We start from the raw sequence: 14,428 nt of genomic DNA, 5'->3' as shown, positions 1-14,428 counted from the left end.
TTAAGAATGCTTGCACAACTAAATATACTGCTCAGGCCAATTAATTAATTCTACAATTAATTACAATCTAATTGGGAAGTACATCTTGGCTTAGGTGAGTGGCTTAGAAACAGCTGTCTACCAACAGGTTCAGTCCAAATGTGCAGAGAAAGCCCAGAGCTGAGAACACGAACAGCCAAGAGAATGTCCCTGTAGGCCACTGCAGTTGGTGTGGCTGATGGGATGGTTACACCCAGCCCCCCCCCCCCCAATCAATCCTCTTCAGGATGCTTAGCTCAGCAGAACGGCCACTGGAGCAAACTCCAGGCGGTTGAAAAATGAACTCAGTCGATACCTGGTACATACATTTCTAAGGCTGTAGGAAGACTGATTTCCCCAAGTCAGACATAAATGGTGACTCTAAGACTTTTTACTTAATCAAATGGCACATATTTGGAGAAAAAGTATATTCACCATTGAGTGAAGGGTGTTTGGTTGACAGAGTTGTACTAAAACACATGCGTGGAGATGGGAAGAATTCGTAAGTCAGAAGGCCCATTTTATCGATCTCCTTTGGGCTTCATTAGGGCTTCTGCATATACTACTTCCTTAAAACCCCAAGCTCTTTACAAGGTATTATTCATCATCCTTAGTTTATCCGTGGGGAGGCTGAGGGGCTGACTCAGACACTTGTCCAACTCACAGTTTAAAAGTCACTAGATCAGACTCATTCGGATCTGCCTGACTTTAAGGCCAGTGCAGCGCCTACCAGTCTACCCCCCGCAGAGCCAAGGAGGGCTGATTCTCAGTTCCTACCTGTGCCACATGAGGAGAGTGCTGCTTGCCCTACACTACTCAGAGAACTGGCATGCCCTTTGTGGTAGGCTGGTGGCCTTTACCCAACAATTCTACTGGAGAAAACCCAAACCACCTCATTCGAAGCGCATGCCAATTTCCATGGTGTAAACACCCCCAGTTAGGGTCACTTCAAGAGAGTTGTGTGATGTCGTTGAACACGGAGCTGGGAAGGAATGCAAGACAACTGGCCCTCCTGAGCCATATGAGCAAGATCCGGCACACCACTGAAACTGTTCCCCAAATATGGACATATTTTTAGAAACAGTAAAATTTGCCACAGATGTATTATTTGATTGCTTCTTCGGTGAAAAAGGAAAGACATTTACAAGTTAAAGAGAACATTGCGATGTAAGTCACTGGTGATTGATGCAAAAAATAGACTCGAGTCAAATGTGTGAAAGAGAATTTCATTATGTCTTGTTGCAAAAATTAATTCTAATTAGGTTGGATCAAGGCTCCAACATATAGAAAAAATGGGGGAGGGGATTTTAGAAGATCTAGATGAACATTTTAAAGCCTCCAGAGTGATCCACGGTAGATCTGGCCTGTCTCTGGGGGCCGAGTTGAGAACTGATACTTTTAAATGGTGCTAAGACTTGTTGAGCCTAAGTGGCAGATGTGACCCAGCACTGTTTGCTAGACTACTGGAAAAGGGGTGGGGTCAAGAACAGAGGACATCTCAGGGCACAAAATCGGGCTGAAGCTGGAGCTGGGGGCTGCGGTTGCGTCTGATAAAGAATGTCCAGAAGACTAAATGGAGAAACACAAGTCTGTTATCCCAGTGACCGAGACTTTAATTATGTGGTTTTTAACTTACTTTTAAAATGATAAGTTATTTCAAACTAAGAGAAACTGATGTAAAAAATGCATAGAAACTAATGTAAAAAATACCCACCACTCAGAGATCTTCCAACTTATCCTACCTACTCTCCTCCACGGAGGCAACCAGATTCCCGTGGTGGTTGTGCTTCATGTCAATGCCTGGTTTTATATTTTTATTCTCTATGTATATGACTACAACCAATATATGTTGGTTTTGGTGTTCTGCATCACCTATTTCCCATTTTGACTTGCCTTTCCACCCACTGTTATCTCTTTAAGATTTAATCATGTTGGGTTGTGTATCACTGTGTATATATATATTTTTTAAGATAGAAGACAGAGCAATATTTTTTTTAAAGAGAGAGAGAGACAGAGAGAGAGAGAGAAAGAGAGAATTTCTAATATTTATATATTTATTTATTTTAGTTTTCAGTGGACACAACATTTTTATTTGTTTGTGGTGCTGAGGATTGAACCCAGGCTGCACGCATGCCAGGCGAGCGCGCTACCGCTTGAGCCACATCCCCAGCCCCAGTATCACTGTATATTTACCTGTGTTAACTATAGGGGAAAAAAATAAAGGAAAAACCTACTGGTATTAAAAAAAAAGATTTAATCATGTCAATATTTCAAATATGCAATTACTTCATTCATTTTATAAACATACCACAATTTTTTTTGAGTATTCCCCTCCTGAACTATATTTGGTTATGGCCTATGTTTTTGCTGTTATAAACAATGCTGCAGCGGGGCATGGTGGTACACGCCTGTAATCCCAGCAGCTTGGTAGGCTGAATCAGGAGGATCGAGAGTTCAAAGGCAGTCTCAGCAATGATGAGACACTAGGCAAGTCAATGAGACTCTGTCTCTAAATAAAATGCAAAATAAGGCTGGGGATGCGTCTCAGTGGTCGAGTGCCCCCCAAAAAATCCCAAACCACCCCCATCAAAAAATGCTGCTGCAATGAACATCCTGATCCCAATTCATGTCTCCTTGGGCAAAGGCATGAGGATTTAGCCAGGAAATGCCTCCAAAGTTGTATAAGAACTGTAGTGTTGATGGTGCGACTTGTTCTGAAACATCTCCAACTACTCCATCTTCCTTCTCTCTACTAGTCATGTCTTCACTGAGACTCACGGATTCCACACTTAAAATGAGTTTTACCTTTCTTCTTTCATTCATTCAAGTTATTTATTGAGTGTCTACTCTGTGCTAACCAATGGAGGCTGACTTGCACTTGGTTTTCTTCCCGTTGTTTCCCAGTCTCATGGGATACATTTAAGTTCTTAGCTCAACATACATTTACTGGAGGGGCAACATTTGCCAGGCCTTTCTGTGGGAATACAGATTCCATCTCTCTGACTCCCACTCCACTAGGATTCCACGTAATCACTGCAGTCACTGAGGATGAGTGCTGCTTATTAATGGGACTTGGGGTGGGGGCGCTCACTGGGCCTGGCTGGGATCTGGTCAGGCATCTGGGGAGGGGGGTGGGGAGTCTGGGGAAGCAACATGGACCAAGGAATGGAGGGAGGAGACAGGGTAGCAAGACTGGATTATGCATGACCCAGAGAGTGTGCTGGTTAATATGGGATGCTATGGGGCAACTGTTAGAAGGTGAGCAGGGAATGAGTTGAAAAGTCTTTCATTTATGCACAGGTGCTTTCCACCATTTCCATGCAATTTCCAAGATTAAAATGATGTTCTAATAACCCATGGACAGAAGGGCTGATCCAGGGGCTCCAGCTGCCCTGGCCCCAATCAATTACCCCAAAGCTCAGGGAATGTCACCCGTGTATGGCACACTGATTGGGAAATTCTGCTGAGGATTCCTGGGAGCTAGAGAAGGGTTTTGAGCAAGGAAATGGCCGGGACTAAATTTGTTTTAGAAATGCCAACCTAATGCTTTATCAAGTCATTCCGTAAGATCAAAGCCTCTGGTATCTCAGACTGGTTTAAAGAACAAGCCCTGACCCTTGGTTAGGGCAGCTCCATCTGAGTTTTGCCACGAGTTAATTCTTTTCCTTTCCATCAGATCACTCTTTCCAGCAGAACTGGCACAATGGCACATGGGAATCGCAGCTTCCAGGTCTGCTAGTGCGCTATCCTTGACCTCACAAGCCCACCACTGGGGCCCTGTCTGGCCTTTAATATGGGCCTTGAATTCAGAACTTATTTTTTCTGTAGTTCGTTCAAGGAATTTTTCCCCTGTTTTATTCACTGAGTTAACTGGGAACTGAGTGGAACACAATCCTTGTTTTTAGGGAGCAAAGCCTAACAGGGAAGAGGATGGTAACTAACAAGAGGCAAGATGCACCTTCCTGACCAATGGCAGGTGGTGGAACTGCTGTGGTTGTTGGGGGACAAGGAGCAAGGTTGCAGTCAAGGGGAAGCATCAAGGAAAAGCTTCCTGAATAAAGGATGCCTAAACCATCACCTTCAGGATGCAGAGGATTATCTCAGTGAGAGACAACAAGAGTGAAGGTCAAGCCAGCCAGGCTTCTCCCTGCAGGGCAGGGGATTCACTGGGATGGGCTTCTGAATGATGATCAGGTAGATAGCAGATTTCCCCACCACACTTGAGTAGCAGAACTAAAATGGTAATGGTCCATTTCCACCTCTTCTCCCCAAAAAGATGATTAAAAAGAGGATACCTAAAGTTGTGTAGCACAGGGAAAAACATTTGTGTTTGCGCATGAATCTATAATTAGCTACAGGTTAGTCATAAAATAAATATCCTCATGTCCTCACACTAATGCAACAGAAAGAATCTTGGGGACACGGGTGCTGTTGGAGCCACCCTGGAAAGGGAGGCTGAATGCAGAGAAAGAACCACAGTATGGGGAAAATGAGTCCTGATGTTACTCACTGCAGAAGTGACTCCTGGAAAGGCCACTACGATTCTGAGCCTTGGTTCCTTATTTGTAATATGGGACAATCCCACATTTTTGGAGGATTAATTGTATCTTCAAAAGTTCAGGGGATATAGCTCAGTTGGTATACAGTGCTTGCCTTGCATGCACAAGGCCCTGGGTTCAATCCCCAGCACCACAAAAAAGTATACAGTAGGAACAGGATCCATTAATGCTGAATTGAGAACTAGTAATTGATCATTAATATCCTGACCTAGTAATTCATGAAGGAGCCTGAATTTACAGATCATTTGAAAAATCGTCAATGTCCCGTTGTGTGTGCGCAACGTACTGGACACTTGATATACCAGCAACATTTTTACATATTTCCGGGCCCCTCAGTCTTCTGATTATAGTCTGTTTATGGTGTCACCACCAGTGTTATTAGGACATCCCCTGGGGTTCCTGCAAGTGGCAGCTAAGAGACACAACCACAGGGAAGGAAAAAAAAATAATAACAAAGGCAAGAAAATCCACCACATGGAAAATTATGTGCATAAATTATGTTCCTAAGCAGCTTAGGAGTTTGCTTAGAATGTGAAATCTAATCACACTGATAGAAGCTTAGGAGAGAATCTGCCCGTTTCTTCAAAGGTTAGGAGTATGCACATAGGTGGTAAAAAGGCCAGAAAAACAGTCCTTTCAAGAGAAAAAGAACTCTAAATAACCAAAAGAGCTGAAAAACAATATTTCTAAGATGAACACAACCCCAGCTATTTATTGACCTCACTCATAGGGTGCTGGGGAGATATTGTAACTAATGACTAGAAAGGGCTTTTGAAATATAAAGTGGTACATAAAAGCTTAATAAACAACAGTTACAGAAACTATGCATTTCCCCATTAAGGTGCCTAATTCTCACTCACTGGAACTTGTATAATTCCCACTTGAATTAATATAAATTATGTGCATGTAGGCAAAGCAGGGACAAGCTTTTTAAGTGCACACTGGTTAAAATAATGAAAATGGTTGCACCTTCAATTGCACCTTTTCAGGCTGAAACGACACAGATCTGGTTTTGAAATGCATGCCCCAAGTCGGATGTTGACACTGCTTTTCTGCTTTCAGGAATAATGTGGTGGCAAAATGCTTGATTTTGGCCTTTGTCTGGCATTTGCTGCTGTGTAGTCTGCCCATTTCCATGTTTGCCTTTGGGTCCAGGAGTACGGAGCCGGCCCTTTGCCCTGGAGTGCTCTGCATGGAGGCAGAGTGGCTTAGATTTGACAGGGCCTCTCAGAGGAGCAGATCAGGGGGTGCCAGGCCTCAGGGCTTCACCTACAACTGCTGTGCAGGAGCATAGACCCAACAGGAAATGAATGAATGAAAAAATAAATTCAAAACCAAAGACTTCTCCCTTGAACAGCTGGTCCATTGGTACACTGTTTCATCTGGGCATTGGAGGGCAATTTTCCCCTCTAAACTGATAGCTCTATAGCAGACAACATAAGGAGGTATCTGCAGAGACAAGAGACAAGCGTACTTTTAAAAATTTCTTTGTATGAGGCAGACATTGATTTTTACCAGTGCAATTGCAAAACGGAGGCGAAAACTGGTGACAATGATGATGATACCTATCATCTTTCAAGCAACTGCTATCTACTGGAGCAAGTAGTTTGCTTACAAGACCTCTGATTCTTGCAACAAATTTGCAAGGGAGGCTGGGCGCACAGGTGCATGCCTATAATCCCAGTGGCTCTGGAGGCTGAAGCAGAAGGATTATAAGTTCAAAGCCAGTCTCAGCAATTTAGCGAAGCCCTAAGTAACTTAAAGAGATCCTGTCTCAAAATTAAAAATAAAAAAGAAATAACTGGGGATGTGGCTCAGAGACTAAGTGCCCCTGGGTACCAAAAAAAAAAAAAAAGAAAGAAAAGAAAAATAAATGCAAGGGTGATGGAATTATCCCCATTTCACAAATGAAGAAATTAAGAATGGGGTCCTAATTAGAATAACACATATCTATGCTTGTATACTTTTATAAAAATGGATACTTTTATAAAAAACTACCTTGTAAGTGCCAAAGTAAATCTCATTTTCTAACTGTGGTCTTTCAATGATGCTGTGTGTGTGTGTTTGTATGTGTGTGCATGTAAGTGTGTCTGAGAATGTGCTCACACTAAGTGTGATCAGACCCAGTTAATCAAAGCAGCAGTTCCTAGAGGACCTGAGAGTATATGTCAGAGATCACAGATCACAGCCAGCTTGCCCCTAGAAACCTGGGAGGAGGCCACACATTGCATCAAGAAGGTCAGGGCAGGACTTCCATGAGGACAGTCCCCCAGCACAGGGCTGCATCTCCCCTAAGTGACTGGGTAACTAGTTGGAGCCCAGGACTGTTTCATCAGGACAGGTTTCAGAGCTGACTCAGGCCACCCTTCCCTCTTGCGTGTTGGGGGATTCTGTCTTTCTGTACCTGAGCCCACTTGGGCACTTCTCGGAATGTGCAGACTCCTCCTGCAAGCAAGGGGAAGACCCGGGTTAAGAGATCTTCGGCTACTTCCTCTTCATCCCTCCCTCCTTTTCTTTATTTGCAGCCCGCTTTCAGGCTTTAGCCAAGCTGAAGAATAAGGCGAGGCCTGGCTAAGCCAATTCAGGCCACGTGCTTCCTTCAACCTGGTGGAGAAGCTGAGGTCCAAAGTGGCCACGTGACTCCTGCAGCCTGGTGCCCAGCAGGCTTCCAATTCCACCTTTTATTACTCAACTCAGCATTTCCCACAGTGACATTGCACAGGATGCTAGCGGATGTTGAGGAAGAATGACTAAAGAAGGGAATAAGTCTAGGACTCCCTACAGGAAGCAGAGTTAAAGAGGATTCCATAAAACATGGTACAGAGTTAATTTCGAAGGTGGTTTTTCACCAGCTCTGGCCGCTGCAGGAATCTCATAGATGCTGGCCCCCTTCACTTTGGGTCCCCATGGCTTCTGTCTGCATTTTCTCAGCTCCACCTGTATTGCACGGGCTGCCAGCCAAACAGAAGATTTGTTCCTTGGTTCCCCAGCGGTTCCTGTGGCTTTACTTCCTGGTCTGGAGCAGAGAAACCTTAAGTGGGCACTGAGCAACGGCTCTGTAGGAAGCTCCTGGGAGCAGGAGGCTCTCATCCCAGAGATGTTTATGAAAATGACCCTCGAAATCACCACTTGCTCCCTCTGCTTTGAAGCCCCCGAGTTCTCTTTTCATGCATGACCCAATAAGAAGGCAAGTTTATTAAAAACGACTTAATTTAAAATCCCCTGCTGATTTTACCTGGGACTCACTTTTGATCAAATAAATTAAAAGGTTCTGTGGTCTACCATTGCTTTTTAACTTTTTCCTTGCTAAAAGCTCTTTTACCAGAGTAAGAGAGAGAGAAAATGGGACCTTCCACCTGAAACATTCTGCTGATATTGCTGGGTTTTATCAAAGTGTGGATAAGACACAGTAGAAAGGCCATAGAAGGCTAGTAGTCATTCACTTATTCACTCATTGGATAAATATTTATTGAGCAGTTTGTACATGCCAGGTACTTGGGATAGAGAGAAAATAAATGGCCCCCTGCTCCTGACAGCTTGAAAGTGCTACGGATGCTCAAACAGACAGAAAGAAGTATGTTTTAGGCAGAGGAAGTGGTTGGAACTCAGGTCATGGGCAAAGTCTTTTAAGAGAACAACACTTAACACTTCATCTCATTGACAACGCTTGGCCAAGACTGTAACAGGGCTAAGAACTTGGGGTTTGGTGGCTGGCTAATACCTGGCAGAATATTTCTTCTTTTTCTTTTTTGCTTTTATCAGCAAACATTATAATGATGAACACAATACATTTAGAAAAGTACAGAAATCATAGTATACAGTGTGATGAATTGTCACTGAGTGAACTCACTACGTAACTAAAACGTAGACCAGAATCAAAATATTTCTGGCAGCACAGAATCTCCTTGCACTATCTTATGCCCACAGCGAAGACCGTAGTTCAGATCTATTCATTTCTGAACTTCCTATCAATCGAGTCATACAATACACACCCTTTTTGTGACTGGCATTTTGGTCCAATCTGATGTGCGTGAAGTCTGCCCGTAACACAGCCTGCAGTTACAGTTTGTTCATGTTAATGCTGCCTAATGATGTGTCATGTCATGACATCTTATTCCATTGATCCTGCTTGTGGGCATTTAGGTCCCTTGCAGTTTGGGAAGCTGTTATGAAACATTCTGAGTGCATCTTTTATTGTCATAGTGATAGGTGGCAGGTAGACATGAGTGGTGGGGACACAGAAATTAAGAGGTTAATTCGCCAGATGGAGCCTACAAGCCAACTCTCAAAATGATTTTAAAGAAACAAATTACATAAATTTATCCTAGACCGATTCTGACTTAAGGTACTTATTCACAGGGCTGAGGAGTGTTTGCCCAAGACTGCTCCTTTGATTAAGAAAAAAAAAAAAAAAAGGTCTGCCCTGACAGAGGCTGGAGAGCTCAGTGGACTCGGTCCACAAAACCAAGTGCAGGTAAAATTGGCCAGCACGAGTCAGGATGACCAAAGTTCTCTTTAGGTCTTGACATGTTACTTAAACTTACTATAATTACGAATTTTGGCCTATGTGGGTTTCCCTTGGACACTCATGAGTTAGACTTACACAATAGGGATTTAGAAACCTGATACCATCCAATGGTCAATCAAGAGTTAGGAGGTGATGCTTAGGTGAGATCCTCTAAAAACTACCCCTTAAACCCAATAAAAACCCAGCTCACAAAGAAATGAGTTGTTGTGCTCCTCTCTGAGGATCCAATCTCTCCCTTGAGTGTGCCATTTCCCTACCTCCTTCTTTGTCTTCTAATAAATATTGCTGTACTTTCACTATGCCTCATGTCTTGCTTAAAATCATCTCTTGCAAAGATACAAGAGCTGAACACAAAGCAACCACTAGTAACCACAGGTATGCTGGATGTGCACCTAGGAGTGCACTTCCTGGGTCAGTGGGTTGGCACATGTTTAGCTTAAGTAGACATCACAAAGCAGTTCTTGCTATTTCTACTCCTATCAGTTGTGCATGCAAGGTAATATGGTTCTCTGTTCCCACTGATAACTGTCATTCTCTGGCTTTTTGCATTTTAGACCTTCTGGAAAAGGTTTAAACTTGGCACAGTGTTGTGGTATTGCATTATGGATTTTAGTTTGCATTTTTAATGACGAAAAAACTCTGCATCTTTTCACATGCAAATTGCCCATTTGGGTATCCTCTTTTGGGAAATGCCTGTTCAAATCTTTTGCTCATTTTTCTATTGGGTTGTTTGCCTTTTTCTTAATGGTTTGTAGGCGTTTCTCTCTTTATTTTTATTTTTAGTTTCTCTCTTTATTTTTATTTTTTTTTAATCTAGGTGGTTTCTAAAGATGATTGGAGACAAGTGGTCTCTGGCTCTATATGTCTAACGATGCACCAGTAGAGACCCATTTCTCAAAGCTGGCTGGACTCCCCTGCATAGGAGGTGATGGCTGCCCACCCTATCAGTCTTTTGGAAACCATGGAGTATTAAGCTAGACTGATCCTCAAAGAAGTTATCAACTCAATGAGCCCATCCCATCCCCATTTCCCTGAGTAAAATGAAGTTCAGAAAGGTGATTGGCTTAAAGTAAAACAATTTAACACAAAATAAAGAAGGCCAAAGACTTATTTCCCAGAGGCCCTCTACCCTTCTTTCTGTGATCTCTCTCCTTCTTCTACGAGTCTCCATGTCCCTCTATCAACACATAACACATGGCACCAGATTGGTCAACTCTTCAGACCTCAGAAGATTCTACCAAAAAAAAAAAAAATCCTCTTAACTAGAGAGTGGTTTTAAAAAACAGTTACGAAAAAAGCACTTTCATGGGTTGAACTGTGGCCATCAAAACAATATGTTCAAGTCCTAACCCAAGCACCTGTAAAAGTGATCTTAAGTAGGAAATGGGGTCTTTGCAGATGTAATCAATGTAGGATGAGGTTGTACTGTGTTAAGCTGAACCCTAACCCAATGGCTGATGTCCTTATGAGAAGAGAGACTGACACAGAGGGAAGATGGCCACAGGAACCCAGAGGAGTACGTAGGAGTTATGATACTGCAAGTCAGGATCCAGCCTGGGTCCCAGAGCTGGAAGAAGAAAAGGGGCTGTGACCAGAGGCTTCAGAGAAAGCGTGGCCTGGCTAACACCTGACTTGCACTTTTAGCCTCTGTAATCAGAAAGATTAAGTTTCTATTTTTTTTTAAAGCTACCTAGTTTGTGGCACATGTCTACTACTCCTTCTGAAATGCTTGTGACCATGAATGTTTTAGATTTTGGAATTTTTTTTATCTTTTGGAATATTTGTACATAGATAATGAGATGATTCAGGGATAGGACCTCAGTCTAACATAGTCTTTCGCTGTATTTCTCACATGTCTTCTGTGCACAGCCCAAGGGTCATACAGAGCGTTTGAAGTGCACCTGTATTTTTATTGCATTCTGTCTGCTGAGGTTAGGTGTGGAATCTTCCACTGGGGCATCATGCTGATGCTCAAAAAGTTTCAGATTTTGAAGCATTTACAACTTCAGACCTTGGATGAGGGATGCCCAACCTGTACCTTGGTATGGCAGTTCTAGGGAATTAACTTAAGCATCAGCACCCAAAAACCTTTTGCCTTGCTCCAGAGAAACATACAAGAATAACTTAATTCTTAAGGACGCTAAGTTGTGGACTTTGGTCATCTTCTTACTGTCATCTTTCAGATTTGAACAGATTTTTGGGTGATCATTAATTCTTAGAACCTGAGTAATTATGCCCATTTTAGATGACCAAAACCCAGGGCATAAATCACACTCATTACTCCATGGGTCTTGTTTTCCTCCACCCAGAAGATTCACCAGGAGATCAAGTTTCTTACAGGACCCAATCTGAGACAAAAGTAGGAGATGCAGACATTGAAGAAAGACATCCTGAATATGCTCAGGCCACTACGGGCAAGGTAGTTATTAGGACTTGCTTGTCTGCCTCTTTCAGGAAGGTGTTTCTGGAGCTATAGGGAACCATATATAGAGTACCAAGATATTGATCTTATCATCTCTCTTGAATAAAATGGAGTACAAAACGATGCTCAGAAAAGCTGGAGGCAGATACAATAGCCCAGGATGGCACAGCAGAGCCTAGAGGCACGGCATAGTGAATGTCTGACACTCCCCAAGCCTTACACCAGCTATTGAAAAATGACTACAACTCTCTGAATGGAAGTCAGATGTGCTGACCTGCTTGTTGGCATGGAGATTTTAATTTTTTTTTACACATAATGAGCCTGCCTCTCCCTACCAGTCTGGTAGATGCTTCACTGCACAAGATAATGTCTCATTTGCCTACCAACAGGGGTGAGGGAGCTTGGGTGGCTGAACAGTTCTGACCAGTTGAACATGTGCTGGCATCTGATGCAGCGACGGATGAATGAATGGCTGCCCAAAGGGCACAGAGCTCTCTGTCGTTCTGAACTCGAGCAAAGTGAGCAGGACTGGAAGGGCACCATTGTGCATGCTTTTATTATGCACTTGTTCCCAGGCTCAAAGAAAACCAGCTTGATGTTCTCGCTGCAAGAACATCAAGTGAGGTATGTGAAGCTCACAGCCCACTTCTTTACTTGGCATCGATGCTCTTGAGGGAGAAGGAACGCACACTTCTTGCATGCCTCCTACGTGCCAGGGACTCCTAAGTATTATACTGTATTATACTGCAGATTCTCCACGAATCCACTGGCGGGTCCATCCTGCTGCTCCCTGTGCCCTGCAGACTCACCCCCATGCAGTGAATCATCTGGGATCCCCGAGGCTCCTGCTTGTTGGAAGCACTGAAAACAGACTTGGAGGGGGGAAGGAAAGAGAGGGCACTTCCCTTCACGGGACTGTTTCCAAGAGCACCGTGTCTCCCCCGCTGCAGCCTCCGCAGGGTGGCCTTCCTCCAGGACACGTCCCCACCGGGTTCTGGCAGCGTTGCCTCTTCCTCCTGCTTCTTGGTAGACTGAATCGTGTCCCCTCGAGGTCTTATGTTGAATTCCTTACCCCCCCGCCCCGAACATGACTGTATGTGGAGACAGGATCTTTAAAGGGTGATTAAGTCAAAATGGGGTGTGACGTATTTCTTTTAGGGCAAGCTGTGATCCAATCCGACTGGCAAGAGGAGATCAGGACACAGAGACACGGAAGGAAACCACGGGGGGCACACGGAGAGACGGCTGCCTACAGGCCAAGGAGGAATCCCCTGCCACTCCTCACTCTTGGGCTTCCAGGAGTATGAGAATGCACATTTGGTTGTACAAATCACCTACTCTGTGGTAGTTGGCTATGTCCTTCATAAGAAAGTAACCCAGATTTCTTAGGCCAGACCTGGTTACAGTTCTCTGCTTCTTCCATCGAGACCTGTAGTCCTGCCCCTCCAACCCTATAACAGTCCTTTCACTGAAATAGCTTGAGCCATCTAATTAGATCTATTCTTCACAGGATCCTGTTGCCCGTATGCCCGTATGTGACGTCTGCTAATCCTATGAGGTTTTTACATCACGAAATCGGGATTTTTTAGTTTACTTAATAAGGAAAGTGAAGCTCCAAGATGGCATATAGCTGTGAGTGGCACAGTTGGGTCTTCCTGACTCCAGTGACACTCTGTGCTGACTTTGGCAGACCTGTAGCATGCTGAATGAAGAGCCACCCCACAGAGTCAGAGGCTCATGGACTGGGGAGGACACTGGACTCACCAGGGCAAGTTCTGCATCTTCTAGAGGAGCAAAGGGAGACTCAGAGGTGTCCGGTCAGTGCCCAAGGTCAGGAATCCAACATGGTGGCAGAATTAGAATATGGATGCGAGGTCTTCAACCTGCTCTCGGTCCCTTTTGTTGTGCCCCTGATGATTAGTCTCAATTTAACAGGGAGCTGTGGTTATTACCTGGGGTAGGTTTTTAAACCAAAACTAGGTTCTTTCTGTGGGCATGGAATTCACCACTCACCACCCACTCAGAAGCTGGATGATAACACTTACTGATGATACTGATAACTAACAACAAAGGCAGCAGCACACCAGGTTTCAGGCATGGCCCCTGGCATGCCCATGAACTGCTCCCTACACAAAACGTCCCCAAAAGGCTGAATAAGTAACGAATGAGCTAAAAAGTGAGGACCCAGATTCAAACCCAGTTTCCTCTGCTCCAAGGCCCATGCATTTCCCAATACTGGTGTCCACGAGAGGAAGCAGGACATAACTAGGACAGGACTGTGGCCGCAAACAAACCAACGTAACCCGGTCTGTCTTTTTCAGAGCTGTAGCTATTTTAGACGCCTTGTATCACCAAAGAATGAGCTCCAGTATGTCTCATTGTACCCACAGCTTCCAACACAGCATATGGCACACAGTAGGTCTTCCTGATACCAGTGTTAATGTCCTGCATTGCTGCTGAACAGGAGTGAACCTCAAAAAAACTGAGACCAGCCTTTATTTTTTTTCTGGATCTCCACAATCTCAGTCCTACAGCAGAGGAGGGGCTGGAAAACACGCCTTCATTAAGACAAATCCTGTCATCCTGTGTGCTAATAAGCGGACTTCGAGGGAACACTTGAATGGAAGCAGCAGGCAGTAGCATCTCCTTATGTCTTGATTCAACCATGGGTCTACAGAAGGCTTTGTATTTGGTCCAGTGCTGGCACATGGTGTTGTAAAAACACCGAGGCCTGAGACCCAGATTAAGTCTAGATCCAGTATCTCTTTTCCATATTGGGACACATAAGCTAATTTCTGCAAACTTTTCTTTCCTAGGTTGCAAAATAGGTTGGAGGATATCATGTTTTATTGTTCTCATTCACTAGTGTCTTTCGAGAGTTTCCTATGTACTGGAACCCAC

At 44.0% G+C, this 14,428-nt stretch overlaps 1 protein-coding gene across 11 annotated transcripts in view; it reads right to left on the bottom strand.

Annotated features, from left to right (window-relative positions):
• The window catches only part of Large1 (LARGE xylosyl- and glucuronyltransferase 1), a 506,960-nt gene that overhangs the window by 73,773 nt on the left and 418,759 nt on the right, over positions 1–14,428 (bottom strand). The gene's annotated exons all lie outside the window — the stretch shown is intronic.

This window comes from Urocitellus parryii, chromosome 5, assembly GCF_045843805.1.
Source record: "Urocitellus parryii isolate mUroPar1 chromosome 5, mUroPar1.hap1, whole genome shotgun sequence".
NCBI classification, from domain to species: domain Eukaryota; kingdom Metazoa; phylum Chordata; class Mammalia; order Rodentia; family Sciuridae; genus Urocitellus; species Urocitellus parryii.
The sequence above is the reverse complement of the archived record's forward strand: the minus strand, read 5'-3'. Positions and strand labels throughout refer to the sequence as shown.